Consider the following 10,053-nt stretch of genomic DNA (forward strand, 5'->3'; position numbering starts at 1 on the left):
CCTTCTTGGGTCACTAGTCCCGTGGGAGGGCATGAAAACTAGGACGGGGGCTGGGATGGCTAGATAGAGAGGCACTCAACAACACCCGTGAGGGCTGGATGGTTGAGTTGGTTAGATAGAACTAAGCTTTAATACCCATTGACAAGTGCCAGAGCCAAATGGAATGGGGGACAGACTGGTCTTCTGCTACACATACTGGCAAACCAGGGTAGGGGGCGGGCCTGGTGTGGGTTATCGTGGGTCGTCCCAACTAGGCTGCAGCTCCCACTGGTTAGTGTGAGGGCCGAGTACGTGCTGGGCAGAACCAGACTGGACTGCAACACCCATTGGTTCCAGTGCAACTCGGGACTGAAAACAGAACCAACCCAGCAATTGCAACCACCAGCTGATCGGGGTGATGGACTGTGCCGGGCCATGTGCTTGCTAGAACATGCAAGAAACTAGTCTGGGAATACCTCAAAGTTTCTTTGGAGATCTCCCCAATCGAACTGCTGGACTCAGAACTCTAATCAAGAAAAGACAGAAGACAGAGCAGGTCAATCATTCATCTCAGCTATATGTTGGCAGCGAAAAATGGGGCAAACGGAGACTTTATGATGGACCATATCAATCAGTGGACGACCCCATCGAGCGAAACTGGCAGCGATTCATAACTGCAGAACTATTAACACCACTCGAGCACATATCTCAGAGCATGCCCCACATCCGGGACTCGGGGTGGGCGGGAAACCGGGTGGGGCTTCTCCCTCAATATCCCCCTTTACCTCAGATACAAGATGGAAACAATATGGACATAATAGTATTACCCACTTCCCTATCCCCCTGAACCTTTTTTTTTCTTTTTCTTTCTTTAACTGTAATTAACTATGTAAAGATTGTCAACAACAACACAATAAAATAGATTATATAAAAAAAAATTAATTATGAAAAAGTCAGACAGAACCAGATGGCTTCAGTGCTGAATTTAACCAAACATTTCAGGAACAACAACAAAAAAGTACCAATTCTGCACTGAATTTTCTAGAAATATTAAGAGGGAATAGTACTTCCTTACTCATTCTTGATATTGGTAATCTCCTGATCCCAAAGCAAGACAAATATATTTGATACATTTGACTTCATCAACATAAAAACAAAACAAATCGACTTACTAAAAGGTGTTGCTAAGGGAAGGAGAAGGTAAGCCAAAACTGGGAGAATAATTTGTAAAGAGTGTGTTCGATGAAAGATCTGTTATACAAAAAATATAAGAAAGCAATCGTAACTCAATAGTAAGAATTCAGTGAATAAAAATGAGTGCAGACTTGAAATAACATTTAACCAAGTAAAATATCCAAATGGCAAATGAGCAAATGAAAATATTAATATTATCCATCATTAAATATGTGAAAATTATACCAAAGTGATATATCCTTGACACCTACCAGAATGATTAATTAGGAAGGATAACACTTAACCATGTTGGAAAGGACGTGGAGGGGCCGTGATCTTACTTACTCCTGTTGAGAATGCAAAGTGGTACAATCACTTCAGAAACGCCCCTGTCATGATCTTTAAAAAGTTAAAAGTATACCTAAAATAGTACTCATCTAGTCCAGGCCTAATTTTTTACCCGGGAGAATAAAAAGCATGTGTTCCTATAATGATTTTGGATAGAAAGACGTGTAGCAGCTTGATTTGTAGTATCTCCAAACTGGAATCATCTCCCGCCCCCTGCCCAAATTCATCAACAGGTATATGGGTAGAAATTGTGGTACAGAGAGCTGTGTCTCAGCATCTGTTAAGGAGTGGTTCCAGAACCCACTGTGGATACCAAAATCCAAGGATGCTCAGCCTCTTTATATAAAACAACAGTGTAGCATTTGTATATGACTGACCCCATACCCTATACTCCACCATATACTAAATATCCCTAGGTCATGTACAATAGCTAGAATTATATAAACGTAATGTATATAGTTGTTGTGTTGTATTATTTAAGGAATAATAAGGAAAAACTCTATATGTTCAGTATAGATACAGTTTTTTGAAAGATTTATTTATTTTTATTTGAAAGGCAGATTTTACAGAGAGAGAGAGAGAGAGAGAGAGAGAGAGAGATCTCCCACGTACTGGTTCAATCCCCAAATAGCTGTAATGGTCAGAGCTGAGATCATCTAAAGGTGGGAGCCAGGAGTTTCTTTCTGGTCTCCCATGGGTGAAAGAGTCAAGGAGTTGAGCCACCGTCTGTTGATTTTTTAAGCCATAATGGAGAGTTGCATCAGAAGTGGAGCATCTGGGACACAAACTGGCACCTGTATCAGATGCCTGCAGGTAGAGAATTAGCCCACTATGCCGCCACACCAGCCCCATAGGTACAGGTTTTGTTGGTGGTGGTTTTTGTTTATTTGTTTTAAGATGTGTTCATTTTTACTGGAAAAGCAGATTTACAGAGAAAAGGAGAAACAGAGAAAAATGTTCCACCTGCTGGCTCACTCCACAAATGGCTGCAATGGCTTGAGCTAAGTTGCTCTGAATGCTCAGGAGCCAGGAGCCTCCTCCAGGTTTCCCACACAGATGCGGGGTCCAATGGTCTTGTGCCATCCTCTGCTGTTTTTCCAGGCCATTAGCAGGGAGCTGGATGGCAAATGGAGCAGCCAGGACACAAACCAGAGCCCATTTGGGATTTGAGCACTTGCCAGAGGAGAATAGCCAGTTAAGCCATTGTGCTAGGCCCAATAGATACAGTTTCAAAAAATGGTTTTGATACATGGCTTGTTGAATCCATGGGAGTCTGCATCTGGGTAGCAGTTACAAATGCAACGAGATATTCCTTTTAACAAATGGCAATAAATAATTGGTACAGGCAACTATATTGATGGATTTTAGAATAATTATACTGCGTGAAAGAAGCCAGACCAAAAAAAGTAGCTTATATTCAATCAGCAATAATCGCACCTCAGATAAACCTCATTGGCTACAATCCTGCCACTATGCAAAGCTAGTAACTTAAATTCTTATATTTCCATTTATAGAAAATGTATGAAGGAGTTTTCTCAGGCCTGAAGGATCAGGAGGAAGAGAGAACAGGAACACAATGGGCATGAAGATATACTAGACTAATAGTTATATATACTATAGTTATATATACTGATAACTTCATAGGCATACAGAATTCAAGGCATTATGAAAGCATTGTTTTCACACTTTTTATTTTTTATTTTTCATGATGATTATATGGTTCATCAGGGTGAGAAGGATCGAGGGTTAGGGATAAGTGGGTATAATCCTTGTTTCCAAATTTGTTATTTCTTCTTGTTTCTGGAGAAGGGGAGAGATAAAGGAGGAAGCCACACCCAGCCTCCCAATGTCCTAGTACCCAGGGATGGGGAACTACCATCCAATATCAACCCAGGATCCTGATATGGTACATGTCCTGAGGGTTCTGACCAAGTGGTTTGGATAGTTCTGAAATGTTAACTTCACCAGTCCAAGGATGAGGCGAACTTCCCAATGTCCATTGGCTGACATGGTCAACTTCAAGTCTCCATTCACCCAGGTTTGCTGTCATTGTTTCACTGGGGTAGTTGTTTATGAGGAGGACATATCCTTGCAGATGGGCCCAAGAACCCGGGCCAGAAGATTTGATCCCTGCCGGATTCCCAGTCCCAGGGACTCACGAATCCAACACCCACCTCTCAGGTGGGCCCCAGGATCTAGGCTAGGTGACCCGAGCCCTGCTGGATCCCTTGCCCCTGGGGCTCATGAACCTGGCACCCACTGACCCCAGGCTGGCATGGCTCGCTTCTACTCAGCACCCGCTATCACATTGCACAGCCTGGCTCAGTGCAGCCTGCCTCCAGTTCCAGCTCTTGGTGGTGGGTGCTGCAGCCTAGCTAAGCCCAGCCAGATTCTTGTCCCAGCCCTAATGTGAACTGGTGGGTGTTATGTGCTGACCTGACCTGGCCCCTGCTGCATCCTGTCCTGGTTCTCAGATCTGTCAGTGGATGTTGTAAACTGTCCCAGTCTGATCTGTCCCCAGAACTGACCCTCATGCATGCCAGGAGGTGTTATAACCTGGCCTGGTCTGGGGTGCTCCCTGCCTTGATTTGTGCTCACCTACAGGGACTACATCCCAAGAAAGGAGTTTCCCAAGATCCTCTACCGGGTCTCTTCCCAGTGGCAGATCTCATGCACACCAGTGGGTCCTTGGCCCAGGTTAACTTTGTCCACCTTTTGTCCTGGCAGGAACAGTGGCCTTACTGAATTGGCCAACACCCATTCTGGTTCTTACTGTTGGGTGCTGCAGTCCAGCAATGCCTGGTACATGCCCAGACACGTATTTCACGTGGTTCAGCAGGAGTCAAGACCTAATCCAGCCCGTCCTATACCCACCCTGGCTCTCACAAGTACCAGTGGTTGCTGGAGTCTAGTCTGGTCTGTCTCTCCCCAGACCCAGGCCATACCCGTGCTGAGAAAGGCTATGGCTATGTCCAGGCTAGCCTGCTGCCCCCAATTCATCTTTCATCCTCACCAGTGGGAGCTCCAACCCAGCTGGGGCATCCCCTTATCCCCCAGCCAGACCTGTTCCTATCCACAGCTCTTGTGTGTGCCAGTGGAGACCGCAGTTCCACAGGGGTGAGTCCACATATCCCCCATACATTTTGCTACCAGGCACAGTTCTATCACATGCTAATTATTGTCGTGGCCCATCCTAACATCACCTGCCCCCTGTTTTGGCTCTCACTGGTAGGTCCCAGCCTTAGCTTTAGTGTGTGCCAGTGAGTGGTGCTTGGTGATGGTTGATGCTAACTACCCCAGCTCAGGTCTCTCATGTGTGCTAGTACTTCAATCTGACCCTTAAGGGCACTCCTGTTCCCCTCTCCAAACCATTTGGTCTCAGCCCCTCACTTACCTACACATAGAGTAGTCTTATTCATGTATGTCCCTCAGCAATAATTCCACACCTGGACATGAACCCTCGGGTCATTGCTCACCCCAACATATGCGATCCCCGATTCCTCCTGCAAATCTGCACTCCCAAGCCCCCAAAGTGCATTGACTGGCAGCCTGAGGGTTTTGCCCAGCATCATAGGCACCCAGGCCACCAGCCTGGGGCCTGCTGGAGGCCACCACCTGACTCCAGGTGGAGAGGTCCCCAGGCATAGGGGCTGCCCGAGGCTGCCACCTGACCTGGACAGGTGTTTTCACACTTTAATAAAGCAGTTTTCTTTTTTGTAAATTTTATGGTCACTTCTCTGGATTTCCATTGATGCAATTTATGCTTCATTGGAATGTTGGGTGAAGTATTTAAACTGCATCGCATTTCTGTATTCCTCACTCTCTGACCACCATCACTAACTGAAACAAACTAGGTCATATTGAGCAGTATGCCAGAAATGTTTTCAGTAGTTGATGGAGTCTGCACTGAAGCTTAGATCAGGATTGAAATGTCCAAGGGTAATTTGTGATCTCCCATTAGACCTGCAATGTGGGGCTCACCTCCTTTCTGTTTATGGTAATTTCAGATGGCCTAAGATAGAATCAGTGAAAGGCCCTGGAAAGAGATTATTGTCTTTATTACTAATTAACTCTGTGATTCAGGCAGGTCACTTCCCATATCTATACTTTTTTTAGCTTTAAAATAAACCAAATGACCAAATGGCCTACAAGGCTCTGTTGAGTGCCAAGGTTAAGTTCTTAACAAGCTGTGCTATCACAATGAGGTCTGTCATGCCGTTTCCAGTGCATGCTATAATCTCATCACTGTCCGTTAATAGCAAGATTCCAGTTAGGTGGAATCTCTAGCCCCTTCCTGGAGTTCTGCAACATATTACTGTGCGCATTAGCACACCAAAGGCTCTGGAGGGTCCCGCAGAGTAACAGTGGAGTCAATTTTGTTAGCGCTGGCTTCCCAAGTTTCAACCGCAGAATCATACATTTCACTGAACACCTAATAAATATCTCACGAACCAGAGATTGCTGATGTCACAGATTCTCTTCCAGGAAGCCAGAATGAATGGAGGTGGAGGGGTGTTCCGAGAGGCCTGCTGGTGTGCCGACCTTGGGGAACCAGGAAGTGGAGAAGTTGAAAGAGATGTGTATGAGAGTGACCAAGCATGTGGAAAGGGACAGATGAAGGGTGACAAAAACAAGTAGACGTTTTGGAGGAGACTGTGAGTGGAGGAGCGAGTGGCTTCTTTGGGTTGTGTATTCAGAGTCCATCAGAGACACCTTTGTTTCAGGCCTCCCCCAGCTCCGTCTGGAGCCACTGCAGAGTTGGGTTCCACACATCCATCAGTCTGCGTGTTCCACTTGGCTTTGAGTCTCTCTAATTGGATTATTAGCAGATGGGAGTTTTTCTATGGCCTTGGCTCAGTGTTTCCTATTGTGTGCGGAAGGGTGTGTGGTGGGAGGGAGAGCCAGCCAGTCCAAGCTTCCCCTGAAGCTGATCTCCCCATTTCTCACAGACTTTCAGGGTCCAGTGACTCCAGATACTCAAGTTAGTTCAAGCCATATACCCACCAAAATAGATCATCTCCACCAACCAAGCTAGCTTTGTTGCCTTTTTTTCCTATCCATATATTTCCAAACATTCAGAAAGATAGAACCTGATGTGAGTATTTGAGGAAAGCAGTGAACAAAGTGACTTCTTTTGTCTTTGATAAGTAATATTTTGATACCCTTCATTTTGCATCACTTTGCCACTTTACATGTGCCCCTCCCCCATTCATTTCTACTTTGTCACTTTACATGTCTGCATATCCCTATTTGCATCTCTGGAGTAGCAATGATTTGGAAGCAGAATAGTGACCCCTCAAAATGTCTGTATCTTCATGTCCTGAAGCTGTGAGGCAAAGTGGAATTAAGGTTATCCATCACAGATAATTCTGGTCTGCCCAGATCAAACCAAACTAGTCCTAAGAATACCTAAATGTGGGACAGGGAGGCAGAAGAGTCTGTTTCAGTGATATGATGTGAGAGACAGCTGGTCCTTGCTGACTTTGAAGATGGAAAGGAGTCATGAGTCAAGGAATTTGGGCAGCTCTAGAGTCTGAACAAGCCATGGTAAGCGAATATAGACTGTGAATACTGCTACTGTCTGGAACACCTCTCCAAGTCTTTTATTCTCCATTACTTATATCTACTTCCCCATCCCTGGGGGAAAATTTTGATGACCACTGGGTTTTCTTGAGTGCTTTCTGCATGTATGCAGAAATACATTAACATGCAAATACACAGGCGATTGTTTTGAAATCATTCTATAGAGATGGAAGAATAATTCAAGGTTTCACCACACCTCAATGTTTCAGATTGTTTTTACAATTAAATACGGCTACTGGTGACACAACTGTAATAGGAGTCTGCTGTACAGTGATTTTTTCTTGGTGGTCTGAATGGAGTTCAGGATGATACTGGCATTCTAGAAGGAAAGATATGGAAGGGGTTTGAGCTATTGGAGCAAACCTTGCTGTCTGGACTGTGCAGCTGCCTGGGTCAGTATATGCACTTCGTGTTTTAGTCATTTTGAGTTGGATTACTTTGTTTAGTTTTGGTAATTAGGTAACCCATTATCCTAAATGAGATGTAAACTGTACAGTCCTCTTCTTTGGCTACTGTACTATCACAAGGGTTGGGAGGATGACTTGCTTAACAGTTCCTTTCCCCAACCACTGTATCTAAGACAGTGGCCATTATTTTAGCCAAAAAGCAAAAAACCAATGCAAACAAGACTTAAAAGAAGATTTATTAGCTTATCAAGGCTAGAAGTGGAGAATTAGGAAACCATAGAAGAAATCCTCTTAGTTCATCATTTTCCATTTTCCCCTGACCAGCTCTCTGCAGTGGATTGGGACAGTGGCTGCAGGAAGTGCTTGGTTCAAGTTCCAACCAAACCTAACTTTGGTTGGAAAAGTTTAGGGAAAGGATCTAATTGACTACCTTAGATCATGTTCTCATACCTTGGTCTAACCTCTGTGGATAGAAGATAGTAAGCTCTGGTTGACCCGGATTGAGTCATCAGTTCAGCCCCGTGGCTTTAGGCAGGGCCTAAAGCCTGTAAAGCAGATATAACACAGGCATTTCCATATAGGAATATCATGTACGTATTACAGAAAATTGGAAAGTAAAACAAGACCAAACATACCAAAAGGTTAAGTCAGACAGCTTTCAGACTTTCAGATTTCTGTCCTTCTTGAGTTCTTGGAGTTTCTTGTTAAAATATGAGTAAAACTGGGGCCCGGAGCAATAGTGTAATGGTTAAAGTCCTTGCCTTGCACGCACTGGGATCGCATGTGGGCACTGGTTCTAGTTCCAGTGGCCCCCGCTTCCCATCCAGCTCCCTTTTTGTGACCTGGAAAAGCAGTTGAGGATGGCCCAAAGCCTTGGGATCATACACACATGTGGGAGATCTGGAGGAAAGTTCCTGGCTCCTGGCTTCGGATGGCTCAGCTCCAGCTGTTGCAGCTGCTTGGGGAGTGAACCATCGGACGGAAGATCTTCCTCTCTATCCCTCCTCCCTGTGCATCTGCCTTTCCAACAAAAATAAATAAATCTTTTAAAAAACAAATAAAATTTAAGACAAATTGAGGTGAAAGTTTTATCTTTATTAGGTATGTATTGGCTTTCTTCTTATCATTATTTCCTAAACATAGCAATTGCTTATGCACTGCTTAGGTTGCATTAGGCATGACAAGCATTGTAGAGATTATTTAAAAGATACAAGAAGATGTGCAAGTTTTGTGTGCACATTATCCCACTTTATAAAAGTGAGTTGAGTGTCCACAAGTTTTGATATCCAAGGGGTACCAAGGATGATAGACAGCTGTGTTTATTATGCACTGGTCAATGAACAAAAAAAGCAAAACAAAGAAACAAAAAAAAAAATAAGATGCAAAGAACTACATAAAATGCAGGATTCATCTCATATTTTTAATTCTTGTAAGGATAAGTGCAGGCCAAAAGCTAAGCCTAGCAGCCTCTGTGGCCCAGGAAACCTTCACTAACAAATTTGTAGAGGTCACTGTCTCACCATTGGATAGAAAAACCTCACAGATGCTTGGCTTCCCAGTTTGTTCCTGGACTAGTGGCTCTGGCTGTTGCTTTTCTGTTCCTCCCTGCTGGACAAGTCCTGGGCCTCTCTCTGGCAGCGGGAATGGATAGCATTTTTAGTCAAGCTGTCTCTTGGAAGATGAAGCCATGATGAGAAGCTGGCTTGGGACAGTGCGACAACTGGCATTCGGCTGAGTGGGAGAATGAGAAACAGTGCAGCAGCTGCTGAGGACAACAATTGTGGAACATGTGAGTACGAGAGACAGTGTGCGTGTGACACAGAGAGGGGGCATATTGTATGTCTATGAATATGTGTGTCGTATGACATGATGTTTTTATATTGCATATCCTTTGATCTTTGATAATAGACTTCTCTGTCTTGTGAATGTTTTTACAACTTGTGCTATTTTTCTTAAGACTGTTCTCCCATCCAAGAGACAAATGGCATGGGAGTCCCCAAACTTCCACAGATGGTGTAGGACTCCCTCTGGGCTGGGAGGTTCTTCTTTCTGTGGCCTCAGTCAGGTCATTTGAACCTGTCATTGTCTAGTTCACCTCAGCTGTCAATAAGAACATTGTGCCTCTTTCTCGTTTACGTTCTTACATGCATCATTTAAGCAGCTTTGTCTTTGCTCCTGGTGAATTCCCCATACCAGGTATCCTTCAGTTCACCTCAGCTGCCAGCCAGGTTAATGACCAAACAGACACTGTTTAGTGAGCTGCTGCTATGTACCAACCCTTTTACATCAAAAGGGAACATGGTCACTGGGAGTGTTGGCTGTGAAACCAGATGCTGACTTTATATCCTGGCCCGTTCAGCTCCCAATCTGGATATGTCTCTAAAATATTCTGAGCTTTTGACAAGACTAAGATGCAGCCCATGCAATCACAGGTAGAAAGGGGTTAGCACAGAGCCTAGCATGCTAGTAAACACATGTCAATTAGTTATTGACATTCATCTTCACAGCTTTTCTGAAAGAGAGAGCTATCATCTCTGCTTCACAAGTAAGCACAGTGAATCTC

The 10,053-nt window shown here is 44.3% G+C and overlaps 1 pseudogene; it reads right to left on the bottom strand.

The window, feature by feature from the left end:
* Positions 1-2,811: 2,811 nt before the first annotated feature.
* LOC118760156 (U4 spliceosomal RNA) lies at positions 2,812-2,982 on the bottom strand (annotated as a pseudogene).
* Between the last annotated feature and the right edge of the window lie 7,071 nt (positions 2,983-10,053).

Source organism: Ochotona princeps, chromosome 19 (assembly GCF_030435755.1).
Source record: "Ochotona princeps isolate mOchPri1 chromosome 19, mOchPri1.hap1, whole genome shotgun sequence".
Classification (NCBI taxonomy): Eukaryota; Metazoa; Chordata; class Mammalia; order Lagomorpha; family Ochotonidae; genus Ochotona; species Ochotona princeps.